Source organism: Oncorhynchus clarkii, chromosome 25 (assembly GCF_045791955.1).
Source record: "Oncorhynchus clarkii lewisi isolate Uvic-CL-2024 chromosome 25, UVic_Ocla_1.0, whole genome shotgun sequence".
Lineage (NCBI taxonomy): Eukaryota > Metazoa > Chordata > Actinopteri > Salmoniformes > Salmonidae > Oncorhynchus > Oncorhynchus clarkii.
This window is the reverse complement of record NC_092171.1, coordinates 7,950,322-7,965,474: the sequence shown is the minus strand read 5'-3', so window position 1 is coordinate 7,965,474 and position 15,153 is coordinate 7,950,322. Positions and strand designations below refer to the sequence as shown.

At 43.9% G+C, this 15,153-nt stretch overlaps 1 pseudogene; it reads left to right on the top strand.

Annotated features, from left to right (window-relative positions):
* Nucleotides 1-14,088: 14,088 nt before the first annotated feature.
* LOC139383685 (5-hydroxytryptamine receptor 1E-like) lies at nt 14,089-15,153 on the top strand (annotated as a pseudogene).

The following is a 15,153-nucleotide window of genomic DNA, read 5'->3' as shown; positions in this document are numbered from 1 at the left end:
GTCTCAACCCACTGGTTATAGACGTCAATTTAAAGTCTATTGCACATTGTTTCAACGTCAAAATGATGTGGAAACAACGTTGATTCAACCAGTGTGTGCCCAGTGGGAAGTCACTATAGCCCACATGATTTTGGGCTCTTGTCTGGGCTAGTCATCACTAAATTAATTTAGTGGTGGAATGACATAACACATACAAAGCTGAGGCTGATCATAACCACTGATTCTGTTTCATGACGTGGCTTCATGATGAATACATTACACAAAACTTTAGTCCAATCACATGTTATGCATTCCAGTGGTGCATAATGTGAAACTCCTTTGAAATTCTGTTCCTTTCAAACATACTTATTGAGGAAATAGGTGAGATCTAGGTGAATACTCAGGACATTTGTGGCACCAAGACAAACTCAATGAATGCCTGGACCCAACGTAGGCCAATATTGAGAAGTTTAAAAGCCTTGCTGATAAAAAACAATAATTGAGTCATGAGGCCATTTGGCTAGGAACTAATTTTTGGTGTATAAGATTATAATAATGTGAATTGAATTGAATTGCCAACCCCAAGATGTCTGCTGCCTTCTGAGGCACAGTGGGGATATTTACATTACAGAGCTGATAGACTGGGAACATGATGGAACATGATTTATCTAACGCGGAAGAACACTGGACCAAGATCAATGATGCAAAGAACAACTCTTAAAAGAAGACCTCTAAAGGCGATTGAAGGACATCAGAGTTTAGCTCCAGCAATTCAAAGAGCTTTGCCTACAAGTCAGCATATAAAGTTGAGAGATGACAGAACCTCTCCTGATTTATACTGGCAGTACCTCCTCACTGATCCAAGAAAGTCTTTGGAAGTCTGGGAGCCAGAGGCAGTGCTGTTGTCTCCATGTCAGAAACAGACATTTACCCTTGCTGATGGCCAGTCCCGGAGCACTTGGGTAATCACACTGACCTACAAATTTCTTCCTAGGTGACCTTCGAATGAAAAGGTCTTGGAACTTTGATGTTAATGTAATGGTTGATGTAATGGCCAACTGCCATCCACTATTAATGGCACCTGACGTTGAGGTACGAACATAACTCAAACTGGATTTCATCAGGAGAACAGGCTGTTCCTGTCAAGGGAAGCATATTCTCTTCTTTATCTGAAGTGGCTCTTAATGTGCTGGCAGAATGATGGTCCTCCTAACTGCATGCTGTGTCATCTCCACCAATGATTAGACTTTCTGGATTACATGTGGGATGTATTCCTATGTATTCGACAGAACAAAGCCAAACCAAATTCATCTAAGCATTGCTGTCCCTGTAAATTGGGACTTCTTTGTGTCCTTCTCAAATCGCAACATTATCAAGCAACAAAGTTGAAGTAACACCTTGGTTAGGCTATATAAAATATGCATGGTCGTGCCAACATCCACAATTATAGGATATACAGTGCCTTGCGAAAGTATTCTGCCCCCTTGAACTTTGCGACCTTTTGCCACATTTCAGGCTTCAAACATAAAGATATAAAACTGTATTTTTTGTGAAGAATCAACAACAAGTGGGACACAATCATGAAGTGGAACGACATTTATTGGATATTTCAAACTTTTTTAACAAATCAAAAACTGAAAAATTCGGCGTGCACAATTATTCATCCTCTTTACTTTCAGTGCAGCAAACTCTCTCCAGAAGTTCAGTGAGGATCTCTGAATGATCCAATGTTGACCTAAATGACTAATGATGATAAATACAATCCACCTGTGTGTAATCAAGTCTCCGTATAAATACACCTGCACTGTGATAGTCTCAGAGGTCCGTTAAAAGTGCAGAGAGCATCATGAAGAACAAGGAACACACCAGGCAGGTCCGAGATACTGTTGTGAAGAAGTTTAAAGCCGGATTTGGATACAAAAAGATTCCCCAAGCTTTAAACATCCCAAGGAGCACTGTGCAAGCGATAATATTGAAATGGAAGGAGTATCAGACCACTGCAAATCTACCAAGACCTGGCCGTCCCTCTAAACTTTCAGCTCATACAAGGAGAAGACTGATCAGAGATGCAGCCAAGAGGCCCATGATCACTCTGGATGAACTGCAGAGATCTACAGCTGAGGTGGGAGACTCTGTCTATAGGACAACAATCAGTCGTATATTGCACAAATCTGGCCTTTATGGAAGAGTGGCAAGAAGAAAGCCATTTCTTAAAGATATCCATAAAAAGTGTTGTTTAAAGTTTGCCACAAGCCACCTGGGAGACACACCAAACATGTGGAAGAAGGTGCTCTGGTCAGATGAAACCAAAATTGAACTTTTTGGCAACAATGCAAAACGTTATGTTTGGCGTAAAAGCAACACAGCTCATCACCCTGAACACACCACCCCCACTGTCAAACATGGTGGTGGCAGCATCATGGTTTGGGCCTGCTTTTCTTCAGCAGGGACAGGGAAGATGGTTAAAATTGATGGGAAGATGGATGGAGCCAAATACAGGACCATTCTGGAAGAAAACCTGATGGAGTCTGCAAAAGACCTGAGACTGGGACGGAGATTTGTCTTCCAACAAGACAATGATCCAAAACATAAAGCAAAATCTACAATGGAATGGTTCAAAAATAAACATATCCAGGTGTTAGAATGGCCAAGTCAAAGTCCAGACCTGAATCCAATCGAGAATCTGTGGAAAGAACTGAAAACTGCTGTTCACAAATGCTCTCCATCCAACCTCACTGAGCTCGAGCTGTTTTGCAAGGAGGAATGGGAAAACATTTCAGTCTCTCGATGTGCAAAACTGATAGAGGCATACCCCAAGCGACTTACAGCTGTAATCGCAGCAAAAGGTGGCGCTACAAAGTATTAACTTAAGGGGGCTGAATAATTTTGCACGCCCAATTTTTCAGTTTTTGATTTGTTAAAAAAGTTTGAAATATCCAAGAAATGTCGTTCCACTTCATGATTGTGTCCCACTTGTTGTTGATTCTTCACAAAAAAATACAGTTTTATATCTTTATGTTAGAAGCCTGAAATGTGGCAAATGGTCGCAAAGTTCAAGGGGGCCGAATACTTTCGCAAGGCACTGTAGATAATTCCTTGTCCATGACTGAAAAAAGTTATAATCCATGCATTTAATTACTAATTTCATTCAGACCCGATGGGGTGAAACAGGAGTAGACACTATCATTGAGCTGAGTGATAGCTGTGATTGATATAGGTGACAAAAGCTTCCCTTAATTGAATTAACCACAACTCTACTCATCATCATCCACAACGATGAGTATGGAATTTTAGGCCAAGGGCTGTTGAAACAGTTTAATGTATGATATTTCACGCCTGAGCCCTCTACTCTGTGGCTGGAGGTGGTATAAAATTAGAGAGGTTAGCTATTTCCCTCACACTGACAGCCTCAATCGAGCAAGTGCAAGTACATGGACACGCTATGCAGCTGAAGGCCTGGAAACCTACTCTGAAGTCAATGAAAGAGGCCTTGGGGAATACCTTCGGAAGGGGCAGGATTCACCACGGCACGGTGATGCAGAGAGACAGGGTTTTGTCATGTTCATCATGCATCACAATTAGTAAGTGTTTATGACATGAAAGCAGACAGCTTTGTCAAGATCTCTATTCAGTCAGTTTGCCAATACGTATTTTCATTCAGTGCTTTATAGAACTGGATCATTCTATGAATAGTGTCAAAAATAACAATTTATTTAACCTTAATTTTAACATTATGTCATAAAGAGCTTATATTTAACTTCTTAACAGACATCTCAAGAGTTTAAATTAAGAAGAATTACTATAAAAGTGACTAAGCTCAGCAAAAAAACAAACATCCCTTTTTCAGGCCCCTGTCTTTCAAAGATAATTCGTAAAAATCCTAATAACTTCACAGATCTTCATTGTAAAGGGTTTAAACACTGTTTCCCATGCTTGTTCAATGAACTATAAACAATTAATGAACATACACCTGTGGAACGGTCGTTAAGACACTAAGCTTACAGACGGTGGGCAATTAAGATCAAAGTTATGAAAACTTAGGACACTAAAGAGGCCTTTCAACTGACTCTGAAAAACACCAACATAAATATGCACAGGGTCCCTGCTCATCTGCGTGAACATGCCCTAGGCATGCTGCAAGGAGGCACGAGGACTGCAGATGTGGCCAGGGCAATAAATTGCAATGTCAGTACTGTGAGACGCCTAAGACAGTGCTACAGGGAGACAGGACGGGAAGCTGATCGTCCTCACAGTGGCAGACCACGTGTAACAACACCTGCACAGGATCGGTACATCCAAACATCACACCTGCGGGACAGGTACAGGATGGCAACAACAACTGCCCGAGTTACACCGGGAACGCACAATTCCTCCATCAGTGCTCAGACTGTCCGCAATAGGCTGAGAGAGGCTGGACTGAGGGCTTGTAGGCCTGTTGTAAGACAGGTCCTTACCGTCGCTGGACCAGACGGGACTGGCAAAAAGTGTTCTTCACTGACGAGTCGCAGGTTTGTCTCACCAGGGGCAATGGTCGGATTCGCGTTTATCGTCGAAGGAATGAGCGTTACACCGAGGCCTGAGGTGGAAGGTCCATCATGGTCTGGGGCAGTGTGTCACAGCATCATCGGACTGAGCAAGTTGTCATTGCAGGCAATCTCAACGCTGTACATTACAGGGAAGACCTCCCTCATGTGGTACCCTTCCTGCAGGCTCATCCTGACATGACCCTCCTGCTTGACAATGTCACCAGCTATACTACTCGTTCTGTGCATGATTTCTGCCATGGCCAGCGAAGAGCCCGGATCTCAATCCCATTGAGCACGTCTGGGACTTGTTGGATCGAAGGGTGAGGGCTAGGGCCATTCCCCCCCAGAAATGTCCCGGGACTTGCAGGTGCCTTGGTGGGAGAGTGGGGTAACATCTCACAGCAAGAACTGGCAAATCTGGTGCAGTCCATGAGAAGGTGATGCACTGCAGTACTTAATGCAGCTGGTGACCACACCAGTTACTGACTTTTGATTTTGACACCCCCCTATGGTCAGGGACACATTATTCAATTTCTGTTAGTCACATGTTTGTGGATCTTGTTCAGTTTATGTCTCAGTTGATGAATCTTGTTATGTTCATTCAAATTTTTACACATGTTAAGTTTGCTGAAAATAAACGCAGTTGACAGTGAGAGGACGTTTCTTTTTTTGCTGAGTTGATATTCAATGTGTGGGACAAAATTGAGGCTATGATAAAGAAGTTGGAGCTCTTCTCTATCTCCATTAACAAGGACAACACACAGGTATTTTCATCATTGTATTATTTTTTGTGTGCAAATGAACTCAAGTTTACGGACAATGTCGAATGTGATATAGCGAAGCACCTGAGTGAGCTGGGTGCGCAATTCCGCAGGTACTTTCCCGAAACGGACGACACAAACAACTGGATTCGTTATCCCTTTCATGCCCTGTCTCCAGTCCATTTACCGATATCTCAACAAGAGTGCCTCATTGAAATTGCAACAAGCGGTTCTGTGAAAATGTAATTTAATCAGAAGCCACTGCCAGATTTCTGGATTGAGTTTCTTGCCTTGCCAAATCACACTGTCAAGACACTGATGCCCATTACAACCACGTACCTATGTGAGAGTGGATTCTCGGCTCTCACTAGTATGAAAACTAAATACTGGCACAGACTGTGTGTGGAAAATTATTTAAGACTGAGATTCTCTCCAATACAACCCTACATTGCAGAGTTATGTGCATCCTTTCAAGCACACCCTTCTCATTAACCTGTGGCAAGTAATTCACAATTTTCGATGAACAAATAAGGTTTTCTATGTAAGATGGTTAGATTAAGAGCAAAATTATTGATTATTATTATATTATTATTTGTGCCCTGACCCTATAAGAGCTTTTTGTCACTTCCCATGAGCCGGGTTGTGACAAAAACTCACACTCATTCTTATGTTTAATAAATATATCGTATAGGGTGTGTGGCAGGCTTACAATGATGGCAAAAAACAAAATTTGAGATTGCGCTGACCTTGGTGCTAGAGGGGGTAACCAGCTAAAGGTTGAATGTTTGAAGGAGTACGGGACAATAAAATGTTTGGGAACCACTGTTCTAGACGATTCTGTGCCTCCAACTTTGTGGCAACAGTTTGGGGAAGGCAATTTCCTGTTTCAGCATGACAATGCTCCCGTGCACAAAGCGAGGTCCATACAGAAATAGTTTGTTGAGATCAGTGTGGAAAGACTTGACTGACCTGCACAGAGCCCTGGCCTCAACCCCTTCGAACACCTTTGGGATGAATTGGAACACAGACTGTGAGCCAGACCTAATCGCCCAACATCAGTGCCCGACCTCACTAATGCTCTTGTGGCTGAATGGAAGAAATGTTCCAACATCTAGTGGAAAGCTTTCCCAGAAGAGTGGAGGCTGTTATAGCAGCAAAGGAGGGACAAACTCCATATTAATGCCCATGAAAATGCACATATAGTCAGGTCCAAAATGTATAAACTATGCCTAGCCAAAAACCTGGTTGCTTCTGCCAGGTGTCTGAAACTTGATCACAAGTGGATCTTCTAGCAAGACAATAAACCGAAGCACACATCAAACTCCTCAAGGAAATGGTTAACTGACCACAAAATCTGCTTTTTGAAATGGCCATCTCAGTCTCCGGACTTGAAAACCTATGGATCTGGAAAGATTCTGTATGGAGGAATGGTCTATGATCCCTCCCAATGTGTTCTCCAATCTCATAAAACATTTTAGAAAAAGGCTCAGTGTGTCACACCCTGACCATAGTAAGCTGTTTATTCTCTGTGTTGGTTGGGGCGTGATAGTGACTTGGGTGGGTCATCTAGATGAAATGTATTTCTATGGTGGCCTAATATGGTTCCAAATCAAAGGCAACTGTTTATCGTTGTCTCTGATTAGGGATCATATTTAGGTAGCCATTTCCCCATTGTTATTCGTGGGATCTTGTTTACGGATAGTTGCCTGTGTGCACCAGTAGCGTCACTTTTCGTTTGTGCTTGTCTGTGCTTGTTTTGTTTTGCTGAGTTTCGGTTTATATGAAATATGTGGAACTTTACGCACGCTGCGCCTTGGTCTAATCATTACGACGATCGTGACAGAAGATCCCACCAACAACGGACCAAGCAGCGTGCCCGGGAGATAATGGCATCCTGGTCTGTGGAGAAGATTAGGGAGAGAACATCCTGGACTTGGGACGACATTATAGCAGGAGAGAAGAGCCTGCCGTGGAAGCAGGCGGAAGCAGCGAAGGAGGGACAGCGACGAAGTCGGGGAGGTAGGCCACAGAAACCCCAAGAATCTTTTTTTTTGGGGGGGCACATGGAGCAGTCGGCGGAACCGAGGAGTGAACCAGAGCCAGTCTGGTAGAAGAAGGAGAATTCTGAGGAGAGAGAAATGGGGGAGTTGTTGAGTTGGTGGAGGACGCACGGATTTGGAATAAGGGAACGTGTTGTCAGTTTGGTGCCACCTGAGTCAGCTCCCCGTACTCGTCCTGAAACGTGTGTTAAAGTTCCGGAACAATTGATGCCGGCTATACACACCAGGTCTCCTGTGTACCTTCACAACCCAGTGCGTCCTGTGCCAACTCCTCGCACTCTCTCTCAAGATCGCTTTCCCAGGCAGGTGTGTCCTGTTCCTGCTCCTCGCACTCTCCCTCAAGTGCGTGTCCCCAGTCAGGTCCGTCCTGTTCCTCTTCCCCGCACTCGCCCAGAGGTGCGTGTCATCAGCCCAGTGCCACCTGTACTGGTCCCACGCATCAGGTCTCCAGTGCGCCTCCACAGTCCAATATGTCCCGTGCCTCCTCCCCGCACTCGCCCTGATGTGCGTGTTACCAGCCCGGTACCACCAGTGCCAGCACCACACATCAGGTATCCAGTGCGCCTCCACAGTCCAGAGCTTCCGGCGACAGTTCCCATTCCAGGAACGGTCCGGAACCTCCAACGACGGTCCACGGTCCGGAACCTCCTGAGACGGTCCACAGTCCGGAACCTCCTGAGACGGTCCACGGTCCGGAACCTCCTGAGACGCTCTACGGTCCGGAACCTCCTGCCTGGAACCTCCAGCGAGGGTCTGCGGTCCGGAGCCTCCAGCGATGGTCTGCAATCCGGAGCCTCCAGCGACGGTCTGCAGTTCAGAGCCTTCAGCAGGGGTTCTCAGTCCAGAGCCTCCTGCGACGATCTACGGTCCGGTTCCTCCGGTGACGATCCATGGTCCGGAGCCTCCAGCGAACATCCACGGTCCGGTACCTCCAGCGACGACCCATGGTCCGGAGCTTCCGGAGATGCGCTCCGCACTGGAACTGCCCCCGATGCCCTGTGTCATCCATCACAGATGCCCACCCGGACCCTCCCCCATAGTAAGCTGTTTATTCTCTGTGTTGGTTGGGGAGTGATAGTGACTTGGTTGGGTCATCTAGGTGAAATGTATTTCTATGGTGGCCTGATATGGTTCCCAATCAGAGGCAGCTGTTTATCGTTGTCTCTGATTGAGGATCATATTTAGGTAGCCATTTCCCCATTGTTATTCGTGGGATCTTGTCTACGGATAGTTGCCTGTGTGCACCAGTAGCCTCTTGTTTCGTTTGTTTGTTTTGTTGATTTTCAGTTTATATTAAATACAGTGCCTTGCGAAAGTATTCGGCCCCCTTGAACTTTGCGACCTTTTGCCACATTTCAGGCTTCAAACATAAAGATATAAAACTGTATTTTTTTGTGAAGAATCAACAACAAGTGGGACACAATCATGAAGTGGAACGACATTTATTGGATATTTCAAACTTTTTTAACAAATCAAAAACTGAAAAATTGGGCGTGCAAAATTATTCAGCCCCTTTACTTTCAGTGCAACAAACTCTCTCCAGAAGTTCAGTGAGGATCTCTGAATGATCCAATGTTGACCTAAATGACTAATGATGATAAATACAATCCACCAGTGTGTAATCAAGTTTCCGTATAAATGCACCTGCACTGTGATAGTCTCAGAGGTCCGTTAAAAGCGCAGAGAGCATCATGAAGAACAAGGAACACACCAGGCAGGTCCGAGATACTGTTGTGAAGAAGTTTAAAGCCGGATTTGGATACAAAAAGATTTCCCAAGCTTTAAACATCCCAAGGAGCACTGTGCAAGCGATAATATTGAAATGGAAGGAGTATCAGACCACTGCAAATCTACCAAGACCTGGCCGTCCCTCTAAACTTTCAGCTCATACAAGGAGAAGACTGATTAGAGATGCAGCCAAGAGGCCCATGATCACTCTGGATGAACTGCAGAGATCTACAGCTGAGGTGGGAGACTCTGTCCATAGGACAACAATCAGTCGTATATTGCACAAATCTGGCCTTTATGGAAGAGTGGCAAGAAGAAAGCCATTTCTTAAAGATATCCATAAAAAGTGTTGTTTAAAGTTTGCCACAAGCCACCTGGGAGACACACCAAACATGTGGAAGAAAGTGCTCTGGTCAGATGAAACCAAAATTGAACTTTTTGGCAACAATGCAAAACGTTATGTTTGGCGTAAAAGCAACACAGCTCATCACCCTGACATCTGGATATGTTTATTTACACCATCCCCACTGTCAAACATGGTGGTGGCAGCATCATGGTTTGGGCCTGCTTTTCTTCAGCAGGGACAGGGAAGATGGTTCAAATTGATGGGAAGATGGATGGAGCCAAATACAGGACCATTCTGGAAGAAAACCTGATGGAGTCTGCAAAAGACCTGAGACTGGGACGGAGATTTGTCTTCCAACAAGACAATGATCCAAAACATAAAGCAAAATCTACAATGGAATGGTTCAAAAATAAACATATCCAGGTGTTAAAATGGCCAAGTCAAAGTCCAGACCTGAATCCAATCGAGAATCTGTGGAAAGAACTGAAAACTGCTGTTCACAAATGCTCTCCTCTCCTCAACCTCACTGAGCTCGAGCTGTTTTGCAAGGAGGAATGGGAAAAAAATTCAGTCTCTCGATGTGCAAAACTGATAGAGACATACCCCAAGCGACTTACAGCTGTAATCGCAGCAAAAGGTGGCGCTACAAAGTATTAACTTAAGGGGGCTGAATAATTTTGCACACCCAATTTTTCCGTTTTTGATTTGTTAAAAAAGTTTGAAATATCCGATAAATGTCGTTCCACTTCATGATTGTGTCCCACTTGTTGTTGATTCTTCACAAAAAAATACAGTTTTATATCTTTATGTTTGAAGCCTGAAATGTGGCAAAAGGTCGCAAAGTTCAAGGGGGCCGAATACTTTCGCAAGGCACCGTATGTGGAACTCTATGCACGCTGCGCCTTGGTCTAATCATTACGACAATCGTGACACAGTGCCTTGATCCTCGCAGGGGGAGGGTGCCCGAGTATTTAAAATAGGGGTGCCAATAATTGTGACCCATTTCTTTTTGAGAAAAAAAGTATAATTTAAATAAAATCTAAAGTATTTCTTAGAGCAATTGTGTTAGTATAATATAATTTCCCCTTTGTTTGCATACAATGTATTTTGCATTATTTATTTTATGCAGTCTTTTTTGCTCTTATTAATCAAGGGGGCAAATAATTTGTATTCATCAAATATCCTCTTAAGACCCACATTGCAAAGACAAGTAGGATTAGTAGCCACACAAGTAGGCTACTCATCCATGGACAATGTATATCTCATTACTGGTCTCCATATTAATTTATACAGCAGGATGCTTACTGAGGAAATTCAGACTAAGTACCTTAGATCAAGGATACCATCTGGGACTGGAACCACTATCCTTTCCAACATGCCCATGAACTGCTGACTAAGGGGAAAATGTTTTGGAAACTAACACTTTTCAGGGATCAGAGAATGTATCCGATTATGTCTCCTAGCTATTATGGAACATTAAGCATCAAGAAAGAGCCTGAATGTTGGCAAGCATGAGTTCAGGGATGCCATTTAGGTCAGTGACAGATGGGAAAAGAGCTACATTATACAATAGGGTACTGGACTCAGACAGCTACCTTACTCAGCAACATTATTTTGGGCAATGGTTGGGATGACCTGCATATTGTAGGAGTAGATTCTCTGACTCAGAGATTTCCAACCTAGGGGGCGGGATCTTCATTGATTGGAGGGGTTCAATTAAAGATGTATATTTTAATATGGAGATTTTGTAGAGATTGTTTGAGATTGTTTATACCGATCTTAAACGCTGCATACATCTGAGATGCTTTAGGCTAAACACGCTGTAAAATGCCAGAGGAAGACATGACTCTTATGCACAGGGGAACATCTTGATTTCCATGACATTCAGAAGCTGAGTTAAGACCTTCTCAAGTCAAGGAGTCAAAGAAATTGGGTCCTTTTACCCCCTTTTCTCCCCAATTGGTTCTTTTGTGAATGTGAATTTCTCAAATGTAAAAAAAAAAAAAAAAAGGGGCCCTGGGGAGAAAGGTTTGGGAACCCCTGTTTTGACTATAACACTGACAATAGCCGATATCCAATGGGTGATCATTGATGCTCATCTGCATGAAGTCGATGTTCATTAGTAGTAATGTCATGCATATATATGCATGTGTTGCGCAAATGAACACAAATGCTACTACTGTATTATGCACATACTTTTATGGCATGGCGGGAAAGTTCCATCCATCGCCAACGCACAAACGTGGCTATGTTGCTAGCATCTCACGCTATGGAGTAGCCTAATGCCACATTTTGTACTCCAGGAGACAGAGAGCCCTACCCTTACTCCGTTCGGGAAAAAATGCTCCCTCATTGGCGCGCGCGCGGCAGTTGGACAGTGTCAAACTCCTGCACTTGCGATTTCGTGCATTCCTTTGAAGTGTTGGATGTCCGTCTGACCTGTCCTTACTCCTGAGATGAGGAATATCTCGGGGTGCGGACGCATTAGCGACTAATACTGCCGACTTCAGACATATTTGAGAGTCCCATCACCAACACACAACATTTGTTGAAATGGATACACGAAGATTGAACAATTCAGAAGGTAGGCTATGTGCCCACATTGGTAGCCTGACTTATATTGCCTAATTTGGTAGCATACCATATTAGATAACGATGTTCCCCCCCCCCCCCCCCCTATAGTTTCATTTGATCATAATGAGGCTATATGCCACTATCATATTATAAAATATAATATTTATATGTAGCCTATTTTTGTAATGTTATTACGGTATGTTGGTTTGGGATCAGCTCCCGTTTTTGTGCTTTTATTTTGCTCCTTCATCTTCTTCATTTAATCTTTGAATGCTTTATGCCATTGCCAGAAGCAAAAATGGTAAGTAATAACCTCTACAATATAGGTTATTGAGTTTAATGAGAAATATCAGGACCAACTCAAGCAAGACGATCCCAAGCTTTCACCATGGCACAGGTGGTGCAGGTGCTGCGATGTCTAGAATAGAAGGCATGCATGCCATGTGAACTTTAAGTTAAAGTCCTAACAACTGTATGTCCAATGTGTGCAAATGAAAAATAATTTAGGAAAAGTCAAGTAACACCCAGCACAAATATTTAATATATATCAACGGGAGTGACTGAGTGAACTGCATGTGTATGTTTGAGCAGTAGACAAAGTGATGACCAATCTTTTTAGCATGAGTCATGTCTGTCACTTGTGGACACAATGTTTACAGAGTATGGGGCACAGTATGACCATTGATGTTATGCCACAGAGCGGCTTGGATAGACTTCCAAAATGAAAATCGAACTCAGCTCAGCTGCTGCCTTGACCAAGTAGTTGAAAAGCAATAGTGTAAGCCACACTATGTAATGACAGGTATTTCTACTCAACAAAGTGGTTAAACTTGAAGAGCTACTAGCTGAAATTACATAGTTATGACACCATTCAACTATTTGAAGAACACTGATTGCACAGGGCAGATATAAATTCTTTATTTGAAAGGGAAAGTGGCATATGCACAAGAAACATGTCACGACTTCCGCCGAAGTTGGTCCCTCTCCTTGTTCGGACGGCGTTCGGCGGTCGAAGTCACCGACCTTCTAGCCATCGCCGATCCACTTTTAATTTTCCATTGATTTTGTCTTGTCTTCCATCACACCTGGTTCCAATTCCATCAATTACAAGTTGTGTATTTAACCCTCTGTTCCCCCCCCTCCCCCCCATGTCCTTGTCAGTAATTGTTTGTTGTAGTGCTTGTGCATGGTATGCTGGTATTTACCGGGTTTTGTTTGACACATTTATTATTATTATTATTATTCTGTTGACGGTGGTTTATGGTTATTAAACTCAACCGTTGTAAATCCGTTTCCGCTCTCCTGCGCCTGACTTCTCTGCCGCCAGTAGCATCGCATTACAAAACCATTTGAATATTGTTCATATTAGGCTTCCCTTTCTCAATGGATACACACATCAGGCTAGACGTGTTTGTCAATTGTCTTTTCATAATTGTTGTTTTTGTATCAACAGTTGAAACCTTTGGAAGTGTCACTCTGACTGAAATGTGTTATTTTTAACATGGTTTTTAAAGCCCTGTATGCAAAACAGCCATCTACTCCTGCTCCTTAGTATGTAATAATACAATTGTGTATGCTCCCCATACTCCTAAATTGAGTTTAGGGCAAACTTGTTACATTTAGGGCTTTATGCTGAGTATTGACATTGATGTCATGGGTCTGCAACGAGTTAGGATGCTGAGCATAACTGCCTCCAATATGACTGAATATTTGTCTCACTGATTTACTTGGCTCAAAGATTCCCTGATCAGTTCTGCCACCGTGTGGAAAAAGGTCTGAGTGATCTACTCATCGAGAAGAAGTGACATTTTGAGTACAAATAACTTCAACATGTATCTTATTCAATTTACTGTGTTATACATAACTTACTCAAATCAATGTTTTTTCACACAAAAAAATAATAATAAATAATAAACCCCAAATATATATTTTTCCCCTTCACAGTTGGCTCCAAATAAGGGAAAGCATGAAAGTAAGAGAGAGAAAAGGATCTGCATTGGACTAGGGACACAGCCAAATGTATCCTAATGAGAGAAAGAGGAATGTATGATGGATAGTTTTAGAGCTTAAAAGTTTAAACAAACTGCATGTCAGAAACTGCAGGCTGCTTTTAAATGAAACCAGAGAATGATATGGTGCTGGTTGTGACCCTCCTCAGCATTGTGACCCTGATCACTGCCTTACTGAACATTTCAGTCATACTTGCGATCATGAACACCAAAAAACTCCACATGCCCGCCAACTACCTGATCTGTTCTTTGGCTGTCACTGACTTCCTGGTGGCCATCTTGGTGATGCCCCTAAGCGTCCTCTACATCGCCACAAAGAGGTGGATGTTGGGATGTGTAGTCTGTGAGGCGTGGCTGAGCGTGGACATGATCTGCTGCACCTGCTCCATCCTGCATCTATGTGCCATCGCCCTGGACCGCCACTGGGCCATCACCAACGCCCTGGAGTACGCCTGCAAGAGATCCCCGCGCCGCGCTGCCATCATGGTCACCATCGTGTGGACCATCTCCATCCTCATCTCAGTGCCGCCTCTGTTCTGGAGGCACAGCGGGGATGACAACTTCGGTAACTACACCAAGTGTATCATCGAGCATGACCACATTGGCTACAGCATCTACTCCACCTTCGGGGCCTTCTACATCCCCATGGCCCTCATTCTCATCCTCTACTACAGGATCTTCATTGCTGCCCGGACCTTGTACCACAAACGGAGCTCCTCTGGGAGCCTGTGCAAGAGGAGAGCTAGCAGCCACAAATGCCTCAGTAGCTGCCGCATCGCACCAACGTCTCTCTGTGCGTCTGAGCTGTCTACCTCGGATCCCGTGCTAAACACAGAGCTGAATAGAGTCAACGATCCCACCGGCCCAAGCCAGGTAGCGGGGAACTAGGGGACTTGTGATGAGAGGACCCAGATCTGTGCCTCCAGAGAGAGGAAGGCTGCCCGCACACTGGGCCTCATCCTGGGGGCTTTTATCCTATGCTGGCTGCCTTTCTTTGCTAAAGAGTTGCTGGTGGGCATCCAGGTGTTTCATGCCTCAGCACAGGTGTCGGACTTCCTCACGTGGCTGGGATATGTTAACTCACTCATCAACCCCCTGCTCTACACCAGCTTCAATGAGGACTTCAAAAAGGCTTTTAAGAAACTGCTCCGATGTAACAAGCGCAAATAG